This window comes from Anabrus simplex, chromosome 4, assembly GCF_040414725.1.
Source record: "Anabrus simplex isolate iqAnaSimp1 chromosome 4, ASM4041472v1, whole genome shotgun sequence".
Classification (NCBI taxonomy): domain Eukaryota; kingdom Metazoa; phylum Arthropoda; class Insecta; order Orthoptera; family Tettigoniidae; genus Anabrus; species Anabrus simplex.
In genome coordinates, this window is record NC_090268.1 from 360870683 (window position 1) to 360897992 (window position 27310).

The 27310-nt window shown below is 39.0% G+C and overlaps 1 protein-coding gene and 1 pseudogene across 3 annotated transcripts in view; both read right to left on the reverse strand.

Moving 5' to 3' along the window:
• usp (ultraspiracle) overlaps nucleotides 1–27310 on the reverse strand; it is a 589909-nt gene that overhangs the window by 561877 nt on the left and 722 nt on the right. The window contains exon 2 of one of the 3 annotated variants that reach the window (XR_010859853.2): nucleotides 18491–19526. The exons of the other annotated variants lie outside the window; for them this stretch is intronic. The gene's annotated coding sequence lies outside the window, so the exon portion shown is untranslated. Of the gene's footprint in view, nucleotides 1–18490; nucleotides 19527–27310 lie in introns of those variants that run through there. 3 annotated transcript variants of the gene reach the window in all.
• On the reverse strand, nucleotides 136–5777 carry LOC137500444 (putative nuclease HARBI1; annotated as a pseudogene).

The following is a 27310-nucleotide window of genomic DNA, read 5'->3' on the forward strand; positions in this document are numbered from 1 at the left end:
AACGGGTGCTCGTCGTGCATCATTGTCAACATTTTCAAAGGCTCCAAGTCCTGATTCCGGTGGATCCCAATTTTTGTAATACGCTGAATTTTCTCTCGGGAAATTGTGCAGAATGCACTTGTTCTAACGATTAGCTTAGCTGTGTCCACATGAACTTCCATGGATCTGTAATACCCAAATTCTCCATTTCTGTGCTAATATGCCGAAGGCATTTTTTACGACCCTTCTTGATCTACACAGTCGATGGTTGTAATTTTCTTTGCGCTTGTCTCCTTTTGCTTGCCTGTATGGAACGGTCTCATTAAGTAACTTTTCAGAGTAAACGCTTCGTCGCCGATTATGACATAAGGCGCAGGCACGTTCTGTCCAGGAAGATTTTTGTCTTTCGGAACACAAAGAGTGCCCGCTTCTAACCGTTGTCCCATTAAAGAGTTCTGGAAAATACGACCATCACTGTTTTTTCCGTACCCTTCGATATCCACACATAGGAACTTGTAATCTAGACCAACAATATTGATAAAAGTACAATACAGAATTTCTTCAGGTAACAAAAATAATTTGATCCACTGTTCCTCGGACATTTTATAGTAACGTGTTTCCAGTCGATACTACCAATACAGTTTGGGAATTGCCACATTCTGTAATATCCTTGAGCTGATTCTATCCATGTTTCGGTAGATAGTTCTGGCATGTATATTCCTTGCATTCTGTTACAAATAGCTTGGCAAACATCTCGCACAATAACACAAACTGTTGTGAATCCGACCCGGAAACTGTGACCAATTGTAGAATAGGAATCTCCAGTAGTCAGAAATCTGAAAGAAAAATACACAGAGGAGAGTCTCGCAAATCCAAGCATTATTTGAATTTTTATTTTCGTAAATTTAACATGATTTTTCTACAACATTTCATTCACTGCGTATTTCCGCCATGTCATCGCACTGTGGGTCCCCTCTACTGAGACCAAGTTTGCCTATTAAAGCAGTTTTATTGCTGGGCAATGCAGGGCCACATTTAGATGAACATGAAAACTAGTATATGATGGAATTCGTACTTTATGTTTGCCACCTAACGTAACAAGTTTGATACAACCTATGGATCAGGCCATTTTGGAATGTCTAAAAAGAAAGTTTCGGCAACGCCTGCTACATTCACTCCTGGAAGCAACAGGACGTGAGGAAACCATCACAACTCCCTCATACAGATAGCCATGAAGGACGTAATGTACTGGATGAACTTCGCAGCGACCGCGGGATTGTAGGTTTTGCTCCCGCTCCCGATTCCCGCGTTGGTGTGTGCAGAAAGACGAACTTCGCAGCGACTGCGGGATTGTAGGTTTCGCTCCCGCTTCCGCGTGTGCAGACCTTTAAACCGCCAACAGCAATGAGCTCCATGCCTAACGAATCATATTATGGAAAAGAAAGAGTCAGGTATGAGAATCATGAACTAAAGTATATAGGAATTGTATATAAACACAAAGGAAAGCCTAGCAGAACTATAGCCTTGTGACAAAAATGAGTCTAGAAAGGTGGAAAGTATTGAAGTAAAAGATAGATATAAAAGAAACTTGTATGACGAATAAAAACTGTCTGATAGAACGGAGAAGCACGTCTGATCGCATTGCTGTAAATGAGACACGAGTACCATAACATTCCCTCACAGTCACAGAATATCCCCTTCCTGAATGTCTTATGGATTCTGCCCAAGGGGAAGTTGTAATTCTTCCGATCGCCTCATTCGTGAGTCTGTCAACGTCTGCTCTCCAACATTTTGTCGTAGAGCGGTCACATTGCGGTGCCAATATCTGGATAACGGTTGGTTTCAGAGACTTAAAACGTGGTTTTCGGTGTCCGGGAGGGACTTGTCGAAATTTGTTCCTCGCATCGTAAGACTTAAAATGAGCTGTCTCGTCCTTGAAGAATAAATTCGACTTTCACTTATATTAGCCTATGCTGTTATGGCAAAGGACCTAAATCTAGGGCAGAAGCTGAATTTTGAAAAATCGTGCACACTCTAAGGCAAAGATAAATCTACGTTCCTAATTTCAGCTTTCTGGAGATTTCGTTATCAGTGAATGGTATTTAGCTTAGATATAGATTAGTGGTCCTATCGACATATATAGGAGAAGGTATAGAGAATATAATTTACTATTATTTACGTCTTATAACAGTTTTACCATACTGGCTATAACAGAGATCAACATTTAACCTAAAAATTGAATATCTCCTAACCGGTAATATAGATCAACTCACCCCGCACTGTTTCTTTTCAAAGTTTTGGGGTAAAAATGACTTTTGACATTAAAAAATTGTCACAGGACACTTTAAATGACGTTTAGAGTTAAAAAATAGGTGGGGGTGAAAAAACCCTAAATTTTAAAATGCAATATCTCCTAAATCGTTAGTTGCAGAAAACTTATTTATAGCTCAAAATGTATCAAAATTATTCCCTAATCGGTGATATAGATCAACTCGCACGCTACTGTTTCTTTTCAAAGTTCTGGGGTAAAAAGAACGTAAACGTTAAAAATGTATGATACTTTAAATGACGATTAGAGTAAAAAATACTTTGGCGTAAAATATTCCTTAACTAAAAATGCATTATAGTTTCCAACTTTAGAGCTGAGCTAGAGTGTAAGTTTAACCTCATGCTCACCTTACCAGCTGCCTTCCCTACACTAGCTTGTAGGCTTCCAGTGCAAGTCTGGGTGACCTTAATGCTTTAACCCTTTCACTACCAGAACATGAAAAAATTGTAGGAAAATTCAAAGTTTTACATAAAGTGAATAAAACAGGCCAAAGACGGCAAAAATACCAAAAAATTAGGTTTTATCGATTTCGAAAGTGAAAATCCAGATTGTACATGATGATGTACAAATGTATTCAAAGGAGTCAATTCAACCAAAATTAAGATTGTACTTGTTTCCTGCAGTGTTCAAAATTAAGGCTTGGAAATAAATACAGTATGCTATTAATTTTCACAAAATTATATATTTACCACATTACAAGTTAAATTTAGCTCAATTCAGTAAAAAGTGAATGCACCATTGATTCATAATCAAACATAAAGAATTACAACTAAGGAACATTCGAGTCATAAAACACTACAAAGTATTTACAGCGTATGCACGATGCGGAAACTGAGTGAAACACACAAAACTGTTCACTTTGTGTGGAAATAAACAAAACAATTACGGTCTTTGTTCAAGCAAAGATGGACGTCACATTTAGCACAGAGGAAGTGAGACCTACACTTGCAACCGATGGCTTTACACCTTCCTGCTTCTTTTTTACCAGAGTGTATTGGAAGATGATCTATGGTATCGTGTCGAACTCGAGTTGAGGGCCGACTTTCAGACACTTTTCTCTTTGGTGCTGCTGGTACAGGCATATTATCACCATCCAAACTTGGCCGTCCTCTCTTTCTTCCAGGGAAGGTCTTGCCTTCTTGCACAAAGGAGTTGGCTATGGCTAGTCTAAAATGGAGTAAATCCAAACAGTCTTTCAATGGGACTTTGAGTGTCTCTGCATCTCTTCTGTACTCCAACCAGCTATTACAAATTGCCAAGTCAATAGCGTGAAATATAATTCGAAGCGTCCACTTCCGAGATCGAATGAATATTCTGTACAAACCAATAAGGAAATCTAAGAGGTCGACTCCACCCATCGAAGCATTATACAATTTCACAACTTCAGGTCTCCTTACTTGAATATATTTCATCTCAAATTTGTCCCATCGCCTCACTTCGTCACTGACTCCTATCCCAACAAAGTTTGAAGCTAGTGTCACTGCTCTATTGTCGAACCACCTAACCAGAACAACGTCTTTGTCTTTACTGGTGACCTCTTCCTGGAATCCGCGTTCTTTCTTCTTCAACTCTTTTTCGGGTAAAAATGGCGGATTTGAAAAGCGGTGTACCCGTGCGGTGCCTGCAGCCAAAATTCCCTTTTGTTTCAGGACTTGGAGTAGGTGGTATGAATTGAAAAAGTTGTCAAAATACAAATGGGAATGTGGAGTGTGAATGCGTTCACTTAGTTGTATTACAACTCCTGGCCCCAAGCCGAAATTATTTTGCAGTCCTTGATTCAATTCTGTGGTTTTTCCTTGGTATATCAAAAAATTGTATACCAATCCACTTTCCCCACACAAAAGAAATAACTTGATACCCCAAGGGTTTGGCTTTCCACGCATATATTGCTTTGCAGAAAAGTGTCCTTTGAAAGGAACCATCTGTTCGTCAACGCACAGCCTTTTCTCCAGAACAAGTTCATTGCATCGTTTTAGAACAGCATCGTAAATTGGTCTCACTTTATAGAACTTGTCCTTGTTTTCAGGATTACGTTCAAGATTGTTTAGAACATGCAAGTTTGTGCGCAGGCTGTAAAATCTATTTCTTGTCATAGAAGACTGGAAAAGGGACATACCAAAACTTTTATCCCAATAGAGACTTATTCGGGGAAATCCAAGTGAACCCATGTATATATGAAGTCCTATCAACACATCAATTTCTCGATTATTAGTGGGCTTGAAATTCTTATCTTCTTTTTGAAGGGCATATATATTTGTTTTTTCTGCTATTTCTCCTGAAATTGTTTCAGTGATATATCTTCTGAAATATTCTACAGGTTCCATTACTACATTGCAATCCATATCAAACTGTTCCCAATCATCAGGAAGCGGATCAATAGTACTATGACGCCATCTGATGTATTTCTTTGCTGTTACAACGAACTGTGTTTCAAATTCAGATTGTGTAACGGTGGAATTTGTATTCCCGACACTTTCATGGGTTCTTGACAGCTGGTCATCTCCTCCAGTATGTAGTTGTTCTCCATCCATACCTGCCACCATATGGTCTACGGACGAAGTATCCGACTCGTCATCTTCCGCTTGCAACTCGTCCACTGCAACAATAAAATATCATTGATAATACACAAACAAAGCAGATACAATAATATCACTATTCTTATTTTACTTTCTTGGCTGTTATATTTAGGAACATTTACAAATTCCCGCTTATGTCATTCAATTCAGGAACGAGTTAGTTCCAGTTCACCCAACGGCAAGCCAGAAGATAGTTTCCTGTGGTTTCCCATTTTCAGTTCAGATAAATGCTAGGGTTGGTCCTCAACTACAGGTCACAGCTGATTACGTGTTATTCATAGCACTTATAATTACACCATAATTACACATAACACCTTCTCACAAAAATTACCATTTGTTACGATAAAAGGAAAAAATAAATGAATGAACTCACCTGGAATATGTGCAATTGAATTGTGAATGCCTGCTATATCTTCCTCTCCGTCTCCATCATCCGACAAATCAGACAAATCGGATAATTCACCACTCACCAATTTATCAAGTAGATGCATAGCTGATTTCTCTATATGTATACCAACACGTTCCGAAGCTGATCGCCATGATGGACCTAATAAACATGTATTACATGCGTAAGTAAACAATAATGGATAAACTCACATATTTTCAACAATAAATGTCAATAATGGTAGCGAATTATAAAAATAAACATCACGAAGGAGCACTGAACATAGCTCTAATAATTGCACCCATTGAGTACAAATGTACACGAAAATGTACATTGAAGTTTGACTGTTGGTATACAATCTAGGTTGGGAAATTAATCTCAAAAATTGGTGCTCTAATATGAAACACCTATTCTATTTTCAAATTACATTGGGAATTTGTAAACTTTTAAGATATTTAAATAGGTAATTTTGAATAAACTTGGCACTAACCTGGTTTGGAAGGATCTCTGTCTGCTATGTTGAAAACAACTGACTGTATACATCAGCGCTGTCGATTGCCAAGGTTGCCAACCTGACAATAGTGAAGACGGAAGTGCATTCTTGCAGATAACAGAAGTCAAAATATCTAATACTTCATATTCACTAATAGAATAGCTGTAGAAATTGATGTACATGATCATGTACACCAGTAGTGAGAGGGTTAACGCGGAGCAAGAGCGTAGGCTTCATATAGGTACGAAATCCACACCACTATACTTTCGACTACCTACATCACGCATGCGTAACTAACCACGTTGCACACCATTACATCATCCTATCGTTACCGAGAACCTGCATCGAACTGTCTAGACTAAAACTTGGCTTTGCAAGATATATTTTTATCTGGAGGCTGTGACGTAGGTAACTGAAACAGTGGTAGTTGAAAGTATAGTGGTGTGGATTTCATGCCTACATGAAAGTGATTTTGAAATCTATCTTTCCTTTACACTCTTCTTGTTTGTCTGGGGCATGGCTCAAATGTCACACGCACGGGCAATTTGAAAAGTTGGAACCTGCACTCCTTAGCCTCCTGTCATGTAAGAGAGCAGACTTAACCTCACGCAAACTGGCTTCTCTGTCCTACACTAGGCTGCCCTTCCCTACACTGGCTTGAGCTACCAGGCAAGATGACAGCAATACATGACCTACCAGTTGTCCTTCACCTACACCAACTTGTAGGCTTGAGAAAGCTATGGTTATGTGCACAGGCTTAACCTTACGTTAGGTAACAGTGCAGGCTTTACCTCACGCTAACCTAACTGGCTGTCCTTTCCTAAACCGCATGCATGCTTCCGGTGCAAATCTGGGTGACCTTAGAGCTTTAATATTTAAGCAAGAATGTAGGCTTAACCTCACGTTAGGTAAGAGTGTAGGCTTAACCGCACGCTGCTCTAACCGGCTGACCTTAGGGGTTGAGCTAGAGCGTAAGCTTAACTTCATACAGGTACAAAAGCCACACTACTATACTTTCAACTACCTGCGTCATGCATGCGTAGCAACTAACCACGTAGTAACATCAATATCACCCACTGTAGGTTGAAAACCAGTGTGGTTTTAGACCACAGAGGAGCTGTCACGGTCACATTTTCAGTATGCACCAGGTAAATGAAAAATGCTACAAGAACAACAGATAGTTATGATTACGTTTTGTAGATCTAGAGAAGACATATGTCAGAGTTAAGTTACCAAGAGAAAAGATGTTCACTGTACTGGAGGACTATGGAATAAAAGGTAGGTAATTAAAAGCAAGCAAAGGCATTTAGGTTGACAGTTGGATTGTACTGAGAATTAATGGTAGAATTAGGTTTTGGTTCAAGGTATTTACAGGGGTTAGAAAAGGATGTAATCATTCACCTTTGTTGTTCATAATTTATATTGGATCATCTACTGAAGGGTACAAGTGGCAGGGAGGGATTCAAATAGGTGTTAATGTAGCAAGCAGATTGGCCTATGGCGACTACTCTGTCTTAATGCCAAACTGTACAGAGAGCCTGAACTTGAAAATACGTGCAGTGAGTATAATAAGAAATTAGCATTCTCAAGGTTAAAGTGAAGAAATATTACAGAATTGAAAGTCAGGTTGGAAATACAAAACTGTGCGCGGCACAAATGCAGAACAGATTTTCCGCTTACCCAAATGTTTGTGAATAGTGTTTACAATGTCCTTGCAAAATCCCTAATATCCTTCTCAGACACACTCACGTAGTTTGTGCCAGCAACTGTTCTATTACTTCGGATCTATATTCTCAAAGGATGGTAGTATAGTGAGACTAAATCAAGGTGCAGCAGAAGAAAGGCAGGAGTTCACAGTTATAATCAACAGTATTCTATAACAGTCAGCTCCCAGAAAAAGCTATTTTTACACCGGTGTGTTTCTAGAGCAACGTTGTTGTACAGGAATGAAAACTGGGCGGACTCAGGATATCGTATTCAAAAGTTGGACGTAACATACAGGATGAATCTACAAAGACCGGTTAATGATACCATAACACAAGGAAAACTGAAGTTACAAAACAATACCATTTTGGCAAAGTGTATGCAGCTGCTCCGATCCTGAAGGTCGAGAATAACGGCGGAGAGGATTTATCGTGCCAATCACATGACACCTCATAATCTGCAGGCCTTCGGGCTGAGCAGCAGTCGCTTGGTAGACCACGACCTTTCAGGCTATTGCGCCGTGGATTTTGGTTTGGTATGCAGCTGCTGGAAACTTTCTGGGAAAGTGTTTCTTGAAGTCGATCGAAAGACCGATATCACAGTTTCAGGATGTCCAGTATGTCAGCACATTTTGTGCCTTTCAGTATTCCCGTGATGTGGGGAAGCAAAAAAAAAAAATCTTCAGGTGCCAGATCAAACTGTAAGGTGGGTGTTCGTGAACATTTACGGGTTACTTAGCCATGAAGTTGCGCACATGGATCGTAGTGTGCGGGCGGGCGTTGTCGCGGAGGAGACTACATTTTTCATCCTGTACAACTCTGTCGAACACCTCAGATGCATAGCAGTAACCATTTCAAAATGTTCTCATAGATTTCAGCATCGACAGTTTTGACCCCCCCCCCCCTGGTGCGAAATCCTGGTGGATCACCGCCACTGCTGTCGACAAAAGGCGATCAGCAGTGTTTTGATCCTGGACTTATGGAGGCAATTCCTTTTAGGATGTGGGGAACACGGTAAATATGTCACTGACTGTCGCCTGGTGTCCGAATCAAACTGGTAGCACCAGTTCTCATCACCTGTGATGATGGTTTTCATACAAGATGGATCTAGGTCACACGTATCAATGAACTGTGCAGCAATTTCCATCCGTGTTGCCTTTTGATCATCAGTCAATGTGCGCGGCACAAATGCAGAACAGATTTTCCGCTTACCCAAATGTTTGTGAATAGTGTTTACAATGTCCTTGCAAAATCCCTAATATCCTTCTCAGACACACTCACGTAGTTTGTGCAGCAACTGTTGCATTTGCTCGATGTTTTCAGCACTTCTACTCGTTGACAGTCGTCCGGACGTGGTGCATCATAAAATGCTTCCTGTCCAACCCAAAAGCGTTTGAACCAGTCGTAAACACATTTTCTACTTACGGCTTCTGTTCCGTGCCCTTGCACCAATATCGCATGTGTCCCCGCCTTACCCAATTTGTAACAAAATTTTATGCTTACACGTTGCTCCACTGCACTATGATACAAGTCTTCACATGCACTACGTTTAACTGGCCACAGCAGACTAACCTGCTTCGGCCCCGTGTGTTCAATGTTACGTGGCGCTTCTAGAGATACGTCTTTACACACATGTGCATGCATGCAGTGTTACCACACGCTGACATCACAATTATTAAAATGTTGAAAAAGTGGAAGTACCTCATGGGGATCACTAAGTACTTGGGTGTTAATATAAGAAAAATCTTCACTGAGGTAATCAAAACACAGGATTGTAAATAAAAGTTACAGATCTCTACATATGGTTTCGAGGGTATATAGGAGTTGGAGTAGTATGTGCAGGAGTGTACCTATTAGTCACATTCTAAGAATGTCTGACTCGTTGGCTGAATGGTCAGCGTACTGGCCTTCGGTTCTGAGGGTCCTGGGTTCGATTCCCGGCCGGGTCGGGGATTTTAACATTCATTGGTTAATTCCAGTCACCCGGGGGCTGGGCGATTGTGCTGTCCCCAACATCCTTGCAACTCACACACCACACATAACACTATCCTCCACCACAATAACACGCAGTTACCTACATATGGCAGATGCCGCCCACCCTCATCGGAGGGTCTGCCGTACAAGGGCTGCACTCGGCTACAAATAGCCACACGAAAAAAAAACTTCTAAGAATTCACAAAGCATAAGATTTCAGTGTATGGGACCCTCACAAGGATTACCTGATTCACGTACTGCAAGAGATCAAAAGGAAAGCTCTAGATTTGTTCTGGGTGATTTCCAACAAAAAGTAATGTTACAAAAATGTTGCAAACTTTGGACTGGAAAAATTTGAAAGTACGGAGACAAGCTGTTCTACTAAGTGGTGTGTTCGGAGCTGTCAGTAGAGAGAAGGCGTGGAATGACATTAGTAGACGAATAGGCTAAAAACGGACTTTTAAAAAGTAGGAAAGATCATACTATATGAATACAAAGATGAAAATCAACGATCGAAACAATTTTTTGTTTAGTGGAAGAGGCATTAGGGATTGGAATAATTTACGAAGGGAGATTGTAGATACATTTTCAACTTCTTTGAAATCATTTAAGAAAAGTTAAACAACTGATAGGAACTCTGCCACCTGGACGGCAGCTCTAAATGCGGATCGATGTTGATACCTTGATTCACTGCACACCATCTTTATACACTGTGAGCTCGGGACATTCTGCTTAGTATCTAGGCTGCCACGGAAAACGAGTATAAGGCTTGTTTCACACCTACCCGGCTGCCGGGTAACCAGTAGCCGGCTCCGGCAAGAATGGGAATCCTTTTTCACATATACCCGGCAAGAACACGGCAGCAGTTGTGTACATATCGCGTGTTGGAATGGATCGCAATAAATTACTGGCGTTTATGGTCTTGTATAGGCGTTTGAAGAAAAGGAGAAAAAATAGACTGCTATGGGTGAATCCAGTCAATATGAGAAGAGACGAGGTAGGGGCATTCTTTTTAATTTTTGAAGACTTAAGAAATGACAGCGACAAATTTTTCAACTATTTTGAGTGTGCAAACTTTCTGCGTCAATTTCCGGCATAACAACAAATACGTAATACACTAGAGCGTAAAGAAACGCAACACTCGAGAAGACTGTGGACACTACCGTGGTGGCTAGATGTGTAAACTTCCACTGACTCACAGCCACCACTACCCTCCCAATCAGGTTTTGCTCACCCGGCAGCCGGCCAGTACAGTGGGGGCAGCCGGCTTCCTACTACAATAGCACGGCAGCCGGGTGCCGTTTATAACGCAACGACCTTTACCGGGCAAGTGTGAAACGTCTCGTACACTTCTTGCCCTGACAACCGTGTACCCGACACCGGTTACCCGGCAGCCGGGTAGGTGTGAAACAAGCCTAAGTCAGAAGTGAAATAAGTCCACGGTGTGAGTCCTGGAAGGGATTTCGATCTTTGGTCTTAATAGCATAAGTCAAAACTAAACTGATTGTACAATATTTCATTTGGTCATAACAGTACAATGAAACATGTTACTATCCATCTAACGGAGAAGAGTACAAGTCATTTTCTGAATTATACTCTTTTACCCTGGCAGCCTAGAATATATAAAAAGAAACTTGCAGGTCCAGTAATATTGCCTTGCAGAACCCCATTTTTAATCATTACAGCATCGGATAATGATTCACCTTCTCTAATTCTCCAAGGTTTATTTCCTTATCTTTCAAATTTTGTAAATATCATTATCATCATTATTATTATAGATAAATTTCAGTACTTCCACAAGTATTAGTCACAACCTCCATCTGGACATTAACTGCATCTATCCTTACAGACTGCAGACTAGATACTCCAGCCTTTTGTAAATCTTCATATGTACACTCCCGCTTTCTCATTAATGATTCCCGGAATGTCCTTCCTGGATTCTGTTTCTCTCTTAATGTATGTATGTTGAGTCATCAGTCCGTAGACTGATTTGATGCAGCTCTCCATGCCACCCTATCATGTGCTAAACTTTTCATTTCTACGTAACTACTGCATCCTACATCTGCTCTAATCTGTTCGTCATATTCATACCTTGGTCCACCCCTACCGTTCTTACCACGTACACTTCCTTCAAAAATCATCTGAACAAGTCCTGGGTGTCTTAAGATGTGTCCTATCATCCTATCTCTTCTTCTCGTCAAATTTAGCCAAATCGATCTCCTCTCGCCAATTCGATTCAGTTATCTCTTCATCTCACCTTCAGCATTCTTCTGTAACATCACATTTCAAAAGCTTCTATTCTCTTTCTTTCTGAGCTAGTTATTGTCCACGTTTCACTTCCATACAATGCCATGCTCCACACGAAAGTTTTCAAAAATATTTTTCTAATTCCTATATCAATGTTTGAAGTGAGCAAATTTCTTTTCTTAAGAAAGCTCTTCCTTGCTTGTACTAATCTGCATTTTATGTCCTCCTTACTTCTGCCATCGTTAGTTATTTTACTACCCAAGTACCTACACATATCCTTCCAATTTTCACTCAAACCCATGACTCTCAATTATGCTCACCACAGCTGTTTTTTTGTTTTTGTTTTTTTACCTGATGTTTTGGCTAAAGACAATTTTCTAATAAGAATCCTCAATCTCTCCCTATTTCCACAACAAACTCTACGTATTTGTCAGACCCAGGAATGGGAAGGAAACGCCCGTGGCCTTAATTAAGGTACAGCCCCATCGTTTGCCTGGTGTGGAAATGGGAAACCACGGAAAACTAACTTCAGGGCCCACTATCTCCCGGATGTGAGCTCACAGCTGCGCGTTGCTAACCGCACGGCCAACTCACCCGGTACGCTTAGATTTTTAGATGATATTATCCATGATATACCGTATATCCTCAAAACAGTCATATTAAACCAACTGAATTCACTTCCTAAAAGTAACATCACCTGTCCTTTGCTGTCCATATTCTTGGTTTTTTATGTAGTTGGTGTTCAGTTTCAGTCCTTGTGCATTTGCACAAGCTTTACACACAGTTTTGATTGTGATCTTTGAAAGAGATGACCGAGTCCAGAAGATGCTGTAAGAGCTGCAGTGCTCTCTCTAGGACCTTTTTAATGGGCGCACCACCCTGTCATTTTTATAGACCGCCCAGCTAACATAACCTACATATGTGCTAGTTTCATAATATTAATCCATACCTGAGTCATTCGGTGCTCTAAATTAAAATGTAAATACTGTAAATCTGTTTATTTAAATGATAAATCGTTAGTATTGAGAGCATAATTGCATCAGTTACACAGGAGTTTAAATGTTTAGCTTGGCTATCACATAGTGCTGTGCTTTGAACCCCCCTGTCAGCAGCCCTGAAGATAGTATTCCGTGGTTTCCCGGAAGGGGAGTAATGACTGAAATTACCGGTATGAACTTCTATAGTTTTCTATCGATCACCACCTAATTTTAACCACTACTACGTACATCTCATTAGAGACATAATTTCGGTACACACAGTCACAGAGAACAGGAATTGTCTCACACGAAAAAGAGTTGAACAGCTATTATTTCTGAACAGCAATATCTGAACTGTTTAACGGCCCCCATTTATTTTTACGATTTCCATGGACGTCGAGGTGCCGAAATTCTATCCCGCAGTTCTTTTACGTGCCAGTAAATCTTCTGACAAGAGGCTGACGTATTTGGGCACCTTGACATTTATGAGCATTTTCTCTTTGGTATGAACAATTTTAACATATGTTATTTTAGTTGATCATTTTTCTACGCCGATACCCTCATCTTAACCTATGCGTACTGAATATAATAAAATACCGTAGTCTCGTGTCGGTTACCATGTGTAACATGATTTTTCTACTCCGCTCCAAGTGTGCGATTTCGTTGTGACTCATGTTGTTAACATTGATTATTTTGTGTGTAGACAAAGTATTTATTTACCTGTGCCCGTGTATAATTCCCACAACTGTCGTGTATTACAGAACGCTTACCAGTACGTTAAGTGCCAGACTGTAAACACGTTTTTATTTTTTTCGTAATGTTTTAAGAGGTAAACCAGACACATTATCACCCCATTGTGTGTATTGTGGACCGTATCTTGCATAACACCGAACTCGAACAAACATGAGCTCAGTTATAGCTAGCAGGCAAGTATGACATTCTGCAAACTTGGAATTTGATTGTCGTGTTTCGGAGCTCCTAGCACGAACAGAAAACAACTATAGTAATTGCCACGTAAGGAAATACCCCAGAAAGTAAATATCGCCGCCCGATGCTCTTCTTTTCTCTTTTTTGTAAAGGCTGATCACTGCTGCCAACCTGCCTGGTTACATATTAAAATCATCAGACATAACCATAACAAACTAACCTCAATGTAAATATTAATGAATGTTTCCCTACCCTAGTAAATGATAAAAGATAAGATGAAAAAAATCAAGATAATTATGAATATCTCCTCAATGAGAAATAAAGGAAATAAACACACTTTCTCACTTAAATTATCTGTCTTTATTTTGATATACAGTAGGCGTACTATAACCATATTCTAGAAAAGAGGGGCGTGTTAAACGATGCAATTTATTTAATAAGTCTTTGCAGTGTGATTTTCGAAAGTTCCAGACATCCAATGACTTCCCTTTCTTTTGCGCGAATATTTCCTTCTCTCTTCAATACCGGTAACCAGTAAGGAGAGAGATTATTGGGCATATTTTCAGCCTGCAGGCTGGTTATATCTTCAAGCTTATCAGGAAACATATAGGAATACTAATGTGCCAAGCTCCGTGAACGGAATTTAGGTCAGCTTTCAAGTTCACTGCGGATTTGAAAATAATAATGTTATAAGTTCTACTGCCAAAATTTCGTCCCGCAAGAGTTATTTCATGTACCGGTAAATCTAGACATGAGACTGACGTATTTGAGCACTTTCATCATTTCACACAAACTATGTTATTAAATGCATTATCCGAACATGCCACAATCCTACTTACCTGGTATTAGCCAAATAGATTTACAATCCCACAGAAAAAGAAAATATGCTTTAAATATTCTCGCAAATGTATCACTAGTGACTTCAACGGCGATGCGGTGGCAACACGCACTTCACGCTAGAGCAGTGATTGAACGTTGCCAACGTGCCAGATTAACGGTAAATGTAAGACGTCGTATCGGCAAGTAGGGTCCCTAAACTGTATGGTTACCGACACTGATAAAGACCCAACAGCAAGAAAAGTAACCATAAATCAATATCTTAATATTACAGGGGAGAAAGGGTAAGGTTGCACCCTTAGTGTACGTCCTTACACGGAGAGGACTATACTCAATGCACAGCGCCACCGCCAGCTGAGAAGTGCGAGAGATGTGCTGTCATGTGATCAATAACACTGCACGCCATTGGCCATTTATGTGCGAGCTTATTTTGTCTTTCAAATAGACGAGGTAGTTCATTTGTGCTGTCTTCATGTAAACAGCTCTCGCGGCACTTCGTTCAATGAACGACGCGGGAGCTAGTACGTACATTTTACAATAGATGGTGCTTGCTTAGGTCTTCGTCTTCTAACATGCTGTATGCTCACGTGAACGACCTGTTCAAAATGTTTGAACGAACTCGTACCAGTTCAAATAAATGAATCGTTCAAATGAACTAGTTAGTTCATGAACGACCCAACTCGACCCGGGACACGCCGATGCCAGTGTGCAGATATCCCCCACGTGTTAGTGTTCTGTTGTTTTGCGATGGAAACTACTCAAAAAATTGAGGACTTACACACCCTCCCTTGTCTTTGGAATGTTACGCCTACCGAGTATAAAAGCAGAGACAAAAGGAGGGAAGCAATGGAGCCTCTACTTAAAAAGTTCACCATGTCCATTCACGAGATGGAGAACATTAATTCACAATTTAGGCAAGAGCACAAAAAACTTACGGAATCCAAAAATAGTGGCTCTTCCCCCAAGAAGTCAAACTGGTTTGGTTACCAGCCTTTAGGCCGCGTGCACACCGAGCGCGCTTCGCATAGTGTATCGCGTGTAGCGTGAAATGCTATGCATAGCGCAAGGCGTGCTTGCTGTTCACACCGAAAACTCTACGCCGTGCTCTCAGCTTAGTTTGGTGCGAGGCGTTTTAGAGTGGTCACAAACTAATGCCGTTATCCAAGTACACTAGAAACAGTTTACTGATGGATAACAGTTACCTACAATTGAAAATTAGGAAAAAGAATCGAAAGTGGGTTCATTAATTTAATGAAGAACGAATTACTTTCAGAGAATTCCATCGTTTGCACAGAGATGCAAGACTTTATCGTGATAAATTTTATGATTACTTAAGAATGACAAAAAATGCCTTTGACCTTCCAAACCCTGCAACTGAAATGTGGCGTCAAGTAGCAGAGAAGTATTGGGAGAAATTCAATTTTCCGAATTATCTAGGAGCACCGTACAGCAAACACGTGGAAATTAAATTTCCGGCTAAATCACCCTCTTTATATAATAATTATAAATAGTATTTTGCAATATTGTTACAATTAGCATACGCAATTAATCCTCGTAACAAAAGTGAGGTAAATGTGTGACAAATATAATTAATAAACAGAAATATTTACTTCCAAGCCCACTACTAGCCTGCAGATTGATATTCTTCATGTTACCACTCTCCATTGGCAAAATTATAAACCGATATGACAGAGTCTGGGAGATTCTATGCACTTTTTCACAAAGTGTCCGGCTACAAGGCTAAAATGGTTACCATACTGGCCTTTGGTCACAGAGTCCTGGGTTCGATTCCCGGCAGAGTAGGGAATTGTAATCATAATTAGTAAATTGCATTGGCACGGGGGCTGGGTGTATATGTGTATTTATAATCATTTCATCCTCATCATGATGCAGGTCATCTACGGACGTCAATTCAAAAGACCTGCACCTGGCAAGCCGAACTTCTCCTCGGACACTTCCGACACTAAAATCCATACCCAATTTCATCCTGTCACAATGTTAAGTCCAGTAAAGTGTGACAGTAGAAGTAATATTAATGTATATGTTTACTGTAGGAATGCGATACAACTGTTGTAGATACTTAAGTCCACTTATTTTGCAAAACAGTTACATTTTTATAGTTTTCATGTCTTGGGTTCCACATTTCTTCTCTTTGAAACACTGCATGAATAATTTCTTCTTCCATAGATTCAGAACCAGCTAGGTAACGCTAAGCAATTAACCAACACTGCGCGTTGTCTGGCGTTTCGCTTAGCTGTAAGATAGGCGTTCAGCGCAGCAGAGCGCGGACGGTGTGAACACCTGGATTACGAACAAAGCACTGGTTTTGCTTAGCGTGGAGCAACACGCGACACACTATGCGAAGCGCGCTCGGTGTGCACGCGGCCTTAGTGTTTTTACTGCAAGGGATGGAATCGAGAGAAAGCAGGGCACTGACGGCGATGAAGGAGGGGATAGTCAGACAAGTACAGTGGACACCGTTTATTGTAATCACAGATAATGTTATCAACCGTATTATATAATCACTTTTATGAAGTCCCGTACGGACAAATACTGAAACATTGAAAATCTTCCGTTTATTGTGATCATGAATTCGGTTTATGTTATCACATTTGTTTTCAGGGATTTCGTTCTGAGGTATGCGAGTAGAGTGCATACAAAGAAAACGCTCCCAAATTTTAAAAACCCGTTTTTACACTACGCCTGACTTGGAAGAAACGAGAAAATCTAATGTACAAACGAACGCACGGTGAGCAGGACGACGCTGATTCTGTCGCAGCTGATAGGTGGATAGCAGTGTCCTAAAATTGCTTCTAATTTCCCTCCCGACTGTGTGCATAATGCTGATGAGACTGCACTGTATTACCGCGCCTTGTCTGAACACACTTGTTCAAAAATGAAAGTGATAACGGCTGTAAAACCTCCAAGGAACGAGTAACAGTTATGTTGTGCGAGTTATGTCTGCTAAAAAGAAAAGACTGTTTGTGATTGGGAAAAGTAAGAACCCACGTTGCTTTAAAGGCATCAGTAAGTTTCCAGTTGACTATAATTCGAACTCTAATGCATGGATGACTGCCCTATTGGCTACTGAAGTGGGATAATAGGCTGGACCGTAAAACAGTTTAGGTGGTTGACAACTGTGCAGCACACATTGTGAATTGTGAGCTCAAGAACATCAATGTGGTTTCCTTACCGGCGAATGCGACATCGTTAATTCAAAGCGTATTATCGCCATGAAATGCGCACAAGAATCTTAGAAAACAGAGGACTCACATAAAACTAGTGCCAACGCCCTTGCCAAAACAACCAGCCTTCTCGATGCCCTGCAACTTCTAGCCATGTCATGGGACATTGTCTCAGCACATACAATAAGGAACTGTTTCCGGCATGGGGATTTTTAAGAGGGTTACCAGAAATAGAGGAGAATGTTGAACTTTGTCCAACAGGCTTAACGGAAGATGAATTTAAGGAACGGATGAACATTGATGAGGGCATCATTACTGATGTGAAACAGATAGAAGATGACTTATGTGAGGTATTTACTTCCACAGAATTAGATATGGGAGGTGAAGAACATGAAGCTGATGATGACGATGTTGCCGAAAATTTCCCGAACACCAACGAATGCTGACATGCGACAGGCGCTAGATATCTTGCGACGAGGTGTTCAGCTTAAGTCAGTGGACTTCCAAAAACATTATGAATATGAAAAATTAATTAATGGACTTTTCAGAGACAACTAGAAGCAAACAACAATTAGAAACTATTTTGCATAGCTGAAAACAGTTAACTGTATTGCAGTCCTGTGTACCGGTATCTGTTTCATTGTAGTGCATGTAGGCTATGAATAAATTCAGTAGGCTACCTATCAATTTTTATTCTTCGACTATTGTTATCAATCGGTTCATGTTATCAAATTATCTGCATCCCAGAGTGATCATAATAAGCAGCGTCCACTGTAATGAGGTAAGTACATTTTATTTTCTTAAAACAATTTATTATTATTATTATTATTATTATTATTATTATTATTATTATTATTATTATTTATTACACATTCACATTTAGTAATACTTATTACAAAATAGGTAATGTTCGAAAAACTGAAGTACAAATTTAATGTTGTTGCTGGAGTCATCAGTCCATAGACTGGTTTGATGCAGCACTCCATGTACCCTATCCTGTGTTAACCTTTTCATTTCTACGTACGTACTGCATCCTACATCTGCTCTAATCTGCTTGTCACAAATTTAATAAGAATAAAAATGAATTTGTATTTCTATACAAATGTAATGTAAATATCATAACAGCGCTTTCATAGATTGTCTCCTTCTGGAGACAAAATAATCTCTAATGTTATGCACTTGGGTGAGTGCACGTACAGGCATGTTTTGTAAAGTTATTAAACCACTTTCGAATTCAGATCTCCATTGTCCCTGTACCAAATTACCATCTGCATCTTCCAAATCAAATGATCCTCGAGGAGTAAAAAAAGCTTCTTGATTCAGAATTTCTTCTTAAAAAGTTGTGTATATAAATGATAGTTAAAACCACTGCTTCCACTTTATCAGGGTGAAGAGCAATAGGTTTCAAGAGTACTCTAAATTTGGAACTTATAATACAAAATATATTTTCAATAATTTGTCGTGCTCTAGATAACCTGTAATTAAAAATCCTTTCTGCTGGTGACACACACAATCGACTTGGATAAGGTTTCATTACATGGGCGATTAATGCAAAAGCATAATCTGCGACAAATATATATGGGACAGAGGTCGACCAACTTGGCAAAGCTTTTTCTGGGGGATATTTATATTTTCCACCATTTTCTTATAGAGAGATGTAGATTTTAAAACATCGCCATCCGATATTCGGCCTTGACACCCTACATCTGCATATATAAGGTTGTAATTGGCATCACCAACTCCAAAAAGCACTATATTGAAATTTCCTTTGTAATTATAATACATGCTGCCACTATTTTCTGGGGCCACAATCTGAACGTGTTTGCCGTCCATACTACATAAACAATGAGGAAAATTCCATCTTGCTGAGAATTGCCCTGCTACTTCTGTCCATTCTGATTCCGTTTTTGGGATCTGAAAATCAAGAAACACATTGCAATACAATAAAATAAAATATAATAAATGAACAATAAAAATAAATTATTACAAAATAAAATAAAAATTAATATATTGAAATAATTTGTTTGTCCCCAGGAGGTCAACAACGATGAGGAAGAACAAGAACATCAAGCAGCAGAAGAAACTGTTCCACCTCAAGAAGAATTTAGAAGTCCACCGATACCCAAAAGAAAGAACAGCATTGATCAAAATTATATCGCGAAGGAAACTGTTAATTGCATAAAAACATTAACAGAGGTGGTTACTCAAAGAGATGAATTTTTGGTTTACGGTGAGCACATTGCTTATAAACTGAGAAACTGCGGAAAGAGTCCAGTGGAAATTTCATTACCTCAGCGTGAAATTGTAAATTGCAAATGGAAAAGCACAGTACAGACCATTCAACTTGGGCAACCCATCCAATCAATAGTTCATCATCAACAACGCGCAGCATAAATAGCAATCACTCAGTATATTCGGGTTCCTTTTCACCATCTTCCGAAAGTGTCTCTACTCCAGATTCAGATGCGATGGGACAAGACCAAACAATACAGACTTTCTTAACTGATTTTAAATGATGAAATACCACTAAACTTGTTACCAATATTGCATAAGTTGGGAGAAATATTTAATTCATTATCATGTTAATTAGTTATTATTATGTTCAGCATTGTTTTTTCATTAGCGGAGAGAATTGAGTCGATTTATTGTTACCAATATTGTGTTGTTTTGGATACATATTTGATTCATTACAAAATATAAATAAATTACATATATAGTAGGCAATAAAAATTTTATTAACTCTTACCTTTACAAATCCTTTTAGAGAAGTAATTAGAACCTCACAGACTTCTGGAACGATGTGTGAAATAGCTTGCTTTGAAATTCGAAAGGTAAAAGATTCACCACTAGCAAGGAGCCGCAGAGTGACAGCTATCCTCACAGAACTGGAATGGTATCCCGAAATACATTCCGATTCTTTGAAATCTTTCCTCCAACCATTTGCAAAAGGATTTCAAAATCGGCTGAGTTCATCCTTAAAAAAATAAGATATCGCATGCCATCTTCTAGTTACAGTCTTTCAAGAAGATTAATACCGACGGCAGTGCCCCCCCGAAAAAAGGTTTCTCTTCCAGTACAGCTTTTTTCGTTTTTTTTTTTTCTTTGTACGGACAATAAGTAGTTTAAGCACAAATTAAAAACACATAAAGCAATTTCTTGCACCATTTCCTGTGGTGCAACTAGCTCTATAGATGTGGATGCGGGACATTGTATCGCAACAGTCTAGGGACAGTGCCTCGCAACTGTCCCCATACAATGTCCCGCGACTCTGTCGCTAGGTGTGTACCAGCCTTAAGAACATCACCAATAAGTGTGCATAGAGCAGTAAGGCATCATCGGGAACAGCACACCTTTTATAGAAAACCTGAATCTGGTTGACAAAGGTCTACAAGGGTCAGAGAGGATCAATTTTTAATTCTACAGGTGCTAAAGAGAACATCATTTCACAGCAATGGAAGTTAGAAATCACTTACAAGAAGTGTGTGACATCTGAATTAGTGAGCGGACAGTGAGAAGATTTTAACATAACAAAGATTCAGAAGATTCAGAAAGGTAGGTTTAGTTTCAAGATGACCTGTTACTGACCTAGATTTGACATGTCAGCATTGGTTGATCTGTCTGCGATTTGTTCAAGAACATCAGAAAAAGAGCAATGAATCAATGCCCCCGTTCACCGTTGAATCGAGGTTCAATCTCAGATCTCTGGTGGATGGACCTGAGGAGCATTATGCCATCTGTATCTTACAAATACTTATAAAATCTGAAAGGTTCGAAACTAGTGCTTGCTGATGATTATGCTTGTTGTTTTAAGGGGCCTAACATCGAAGGTCATCGGTCCCTCGTAACTAGTACTGCTAATAAAGTGATTATGTTGTATATACAATCAGACAACATTGTTTTTGTATTGAATAGGTGGAACCTTTCAGATTTTACAAGTATTTGTAAACTCAGTTCAATACAGATAAATTAAAATGAAATTTGTTATGTTAAAATCTGTATCTTCTCAGCAAGAGCAGCCTATGGAGGAGATTCCGTCATGATATGGGGAGGCATTAGTTCTCATGAGAGGACTGAGCTGGTGTTTACTGAAAATTGAGCACTAAACACACATCAGTACATTGAGCAGGTTCTTCACAATCATGCCATCCCTTCTGCTCGTCATATGGAAGAAAACTTTATTTTGATGCATGATAATGCATGCCCTTACACTGCTCAATGAGTGTCAACATTCCTGCAAGACTATGGAATCATCATTTTTGACTGGCCAGCTCATAGCCTTGACCTCAAGCACACTGAGCATGTGTGAGACAAGCTCAGACGAGCTGACTGTCGACAAGTTTTTCAAACACTGCATGAGCTTTATGCAGTTCTTCATGCCGAATGGAAAGCAATCACACAAAACAACGACGACTTCACTGCCAGCATGCTGAATAGGATGAAAGCTGTTAATGATGCAGAAAGTCGTAACACCTATTACCGAGTGTTCTGGGTCCATTTAAGGTTGTTCTGTGGCCAGGAGTACCATCGCCAAGTGGCTCGTAGGAGGGCCATCCGGCCAGTGAAATGGACGGCGCCCACAGAACAATGTGCACGACTTCTGTTTATTCCATTTTTTACTTGTTTTTTTAACATAAAGTGTTTAAGAAGATCATGACAGTTCCACTTAGAATCAAATTTTCGATCATCACATATACAGTACATTTCATAATTTTTTTACTCTCTTTTTTGCTCGGCAGTATATATTCCGATATCTTATACAATTTCTGACACAAGCAAAATAAATTGGAAAATAATACTAGTGCAGGTCTTAAATCAGTAGCGCTGACTAACACTGAACCCATGTTTGAATTTGTAACTTTTTAAAAATTCCATAATATTAGTAATGGACAATGCTCTTGCTTGACTCTCGAGACTGATGTCAAAGATCTCGAGACTCTTGCAAGAATCAGCCATATGGTACTGCCTAATAGTCCTACTTTTAAGACCTTCCTTTCTATCACATGTATTTTTAACTATGACAAAAACAGCTTCATGATCACTAATACCATCTATTACTTAGGTTTCTCTATAGAGCTCATCTGATAAGTGGTGTCTTCACGGTGCACTAGCCGCCAGCATCTTGGAAAGGTGTAGCAATCCAACTGATTAGCTCACTGCTACACTGGGGCGAAGTGCTGGTAATTTCACAATTAGAAAGGCTTTGAGGCTGGTTTTCGCTGAATAACCCTGTATAATTTGTTACTAACTGTAGATAGAATGTACACCTACCTGGATACTTCGCAATTGTTTTAGACAGGGTAGCTTCTTGTGATGCAGGCCGGGTCGGAGGTGTTCTCGTGACTATTCCCGGTCAGTGATATGCGTTTTTAAGTGCTGGATCATCCCAGAAGTATTTCTATCGATGTATTATACTCCTTCTATTAGAGAAACTATTTAAAATAGTTTATGTTGGGTCCACCTTGCCAATACACTTTTAATAATTGAAATTACTTTATTCATTCATACATGATTCACGAACAATATGCATTCCCTTCATCAGTGAAGTCAAATCAGGTCACGAGAACAAACTATTTTAAATAGTTTCTTTAATATATTTAGACAAGTCAATAGGGATGAAATAAAATACCCATTATGGTTAAGTTTATCAACAGTATTATACTACTTTTGAACAAACAACACAGCGGGCTGTGCTATGTTGCATCTCTACAAAATAATTCCATGTCCACAACTTATGTTGCGTTTCAGACATTGTCTTAAAATTGTCACATACAATTTAGACACAATTACACATTGCACCATCAAATACCTGCTTGCTTGCTTGTTGTTTTAAGGGGCCTAACATCGAAGGTCATCGGCCCACCATCAAATACCGAAGTATCTATTTATGACGTAAATACTCTATAACATTGTAAGGAACTATTTCCTTCGTCACCGTAATATCAGTAACCACAAGCACTAGTCAAATGAATATTGAATGTGGGGGTCTGATAAATAAGTGATAACGATGTACACCTACAATAGCTGTCAATTTCTGTACTTAGCCTAATCATTCGTGTACTTACCACTGCATACAATGCCAGAATGAGTATCCTTTGTAAGTATGTTATATTGCATCATATTTACAGCGTGGAAAATGCCTACGACTGGCTATTCGCATACTATTTTACTTGACACAAACAACATTCAGCTCTGTATAACTGTATGCCTGTAACGGGCTGTCTGCCGCACAATGCAAAGACAACGCTCTCGAGAAATATCTAGACTTTGTCTCAGACTGCCCATCAATATATCATGTATTAGAATGTATAATGAAATTCCCTTTTAACTCTTCCAGTAGATTCATGCACGACATGAAAATTAACTTTTTACATCAGGAGTTCCCAAACTGTATATAGAGGGGTCTCGGTTATATGAAAAGACTAAAATATATAATGCAGGCTATACTATTTTCAATAAGGGTACATGTTTTAAAGAATGGAATAAATCATACAATAAAAGAACATATTTCTTATTGTGAAAGCTCTCCCTTGTTATTTAATCTTAATTTCATTGACAGCCTGATTTGTTATCATAGAGATCTCTCTCCCTTACAGTTTGCAAATGGACTTGGACCACGCCAAGCGATAATGTTCAGCCACTGCAAACCTGGCCGGATGTCGCGTGGACCTCTCTCTCTTATAGTTTGAAAATGAACTTAAGATTGTTGACAAACTGTGAAACAGACATTTTAGCACTCAGTTCGATGAGGCAACAGACAATTACTGTGATGCACATTTCATATTATGTGCGTTTCCCAGCCTACGTGTTTGCACAGATGGTTGTCATTCGCTTAGTGGCCGATGTGATGGTCTCCAAGCACTCATCAAGAGAGAAAGCTGCTGCTACCAGATGGATGCACTGCTTCATACACAGAGAGGCCTTGGTGTTGTAGGAAGTCAATCTTGATTTGATGAAGAACTTAAAATGATATCAGTCATGAATCTGCACTTTACAGAGGAAAATTTAATATACCCTCCTGTTCAATACATACACATCTCCATCATTAGATGGAGTAATAATAGTCAGACATGTTTAAGATCATATGAGCCATCTTCAGTGGAAAAAAAAAAAAGGGGGGGGGGGGGGTTAAAGTTATTTACAAAATAGTTACTAAAAATATGTTAAAAATGTAATGAAGAACAAATGAAAAACAAAAGAGACATGACAGAAATAAAAACAATTCAATATATACACTTTTCCATCATTAGATGGAGTAATAAACAACTCGTTTGAGACATATTCAGTGAAAAAAGTTAACATTTTACATAACTGAAGCTAAAAAGTGTGTTAAAACCTGTGAATAAAAGAATGAAAACAAATGAGATAAGACAGAAACAAACAATAAGTGTTTATGGTTGAGGACGTGGACCTCTTGTCCAAAAATTTTACAGTGTGATATAATTAAAAAAACAGGACAAAATCACTGTGTTAAAAATTCAGAATTATTACTCCATCTAATGATGGAAATGTATATATTTAATTGTTTTTCATTCCCACCATGTCTCTTGTTTTACATTTGTTCCTTCATTACGTTTTTAACACATTTTTAGCAAGTATTATGTAAATTACTTAACCCCCCTTTTTTCCCCTGAAGATGGCTCAAACAAGCCGAAACATATTTGACTATTATTACTCCATCTAATGATGGAGATGTGTATGTATTGAACAGGAAGATATATTAAATTTTCCTTTGTAAAGTGAAAACCATCACTCCGGAACGATTCTAATATCTTAAAAAGACAAAGCAGTTGCAGCCATGAAAGCCATGTACGACATCAACAATCTACAGCAGTTATCCTTAAAAACAGCTATGCGCCTATTTGACACAACGATCCTACCAATACTCACCTATGGAATCCACTTGATATGGGAAAGACTAACAAAGAGAGACCTGGCCACCATAGAAGGAGTTAAGGCAAAATTCCTAAAGACCATAATGAGCATCTCAAAATACACGCGTTCCCGCCTAACATACGAACTAGCACGGGAACCCTTTCTTATTGAAGAACTGAGGATAAAACTACCACTGCCATCCACAATGAATGTTAGAAGCACACCTAGCGGAGAGGCGGAAGAAGAGAGAAGAAATTCCGCTAGATTTCTACAGCACAGATGCCATGTTGGATCGAAATTGGACGAACGCCAACCAGAAGCTAAGACATGTGGTAATAAAACTAGCAGTACATGGGTACCACCATAAAATATGTAAAAATATGTCTCATCACGACCCAGATGAAAAATGTGAATGTTCACTGTGTGATCAGTTCTGTGATATGTATCACATCACAAGATGTAAAAACAACAACAAATCTCTATGCGATTATAGCAAAGACTAAAACGGTCAATAATCTTTGTAATGCACATTCGTGCACTTTTCTAATAATAATAATAATAATAATAATAATAATAATAATAATAATATCTGCACTGGCAAGGGATTCAAAGATACTTCCCTGCTCTACTACTGTAAATCTCAATGGCTTTCTAGTGATATTGCATGTATTTGAACAGTGGACTTATATTTTGCAAGATTTAATTCTTTGAATATGAGCCTCCAGAGCAAGGAATCATGTATACTGCAGCTGCCCAACAAGATTCCAACTTTCAAATGTACCGTAAACTACTCTGTGGAAGAACAGTACACACACACAATGTGATTTTGGCCGTTTTCCTATGTGAAATAAGTTTATACAGGAAAAAAGAGATTCAATTAAGAGCAAAATTGAAATTTGTAATTCTGAAACATCTATCAGAACTAACCGTTCAATTTGACAAATATTTTCCTTCAGAAACAGGTGAAGAGAAATGGATTAGAGTCCTGTTTACAATAGAACCAACATCAATCTTCACTACTGATAAGCAGGAAAAGATAATAGACATTCCTGTAGACTGAATAGCTATTTATATTGTGATCTTGGACAAGGGTCCTCTGTGTATCACCAAGATATACCTAAACAAATTCTTATATCACAAGACTGGCAAGTTAGCATGTAAGCAAAATATATCCATACTGGTAGTGTACTGCTTTGAATAAATATTGACCAGGAAATTACTACTAGAGTGCAAGTATGTTTCGATATGCATCTTACTTTATACCTGATTTGAGAGACTGGACAAGGATTCGACACCCACTCTCCAGTTATCAATGAAGTAGTGAAAATAAGACCAAAGTAGGGTACTGGAATAAGGGAGTTTATAATGGTCCTATTGATCTTTCCATAAGCTTTGTTTTTAAGGAGAATAAAGAACAAAATACTGAAGGATAAGAACATCATCATTGTGAATTAGCTTATTTATGTATTATATAGCCTTTAATATCGCATTGGACATTGTTAAAGAGCATATTGTAGTGTAAATAGTTATGGGTTTGTTTGGGTAAAGAATGGTAAATTTTCATGAGGAATGACAGTGGAGTATGAAGTGCTCATAGGCCTACAAGAAAACTGGGTTATGGTACACAAGCCGACCATTGCCAGTTCACCTGTAGACAGATGTTGGGGAAAACAGAAGGGAGGAGGCTAAGGAGGAGGTGGTAATTTTCCACGCTGGTACCAAATCGAACCACAGGGATGTCATGTTAAGTACTTATGATTTTACACCTTTAACCACAATAAAATAAATCCATGTCACCACTTGTAACTATGAGGAGCACATTCCTG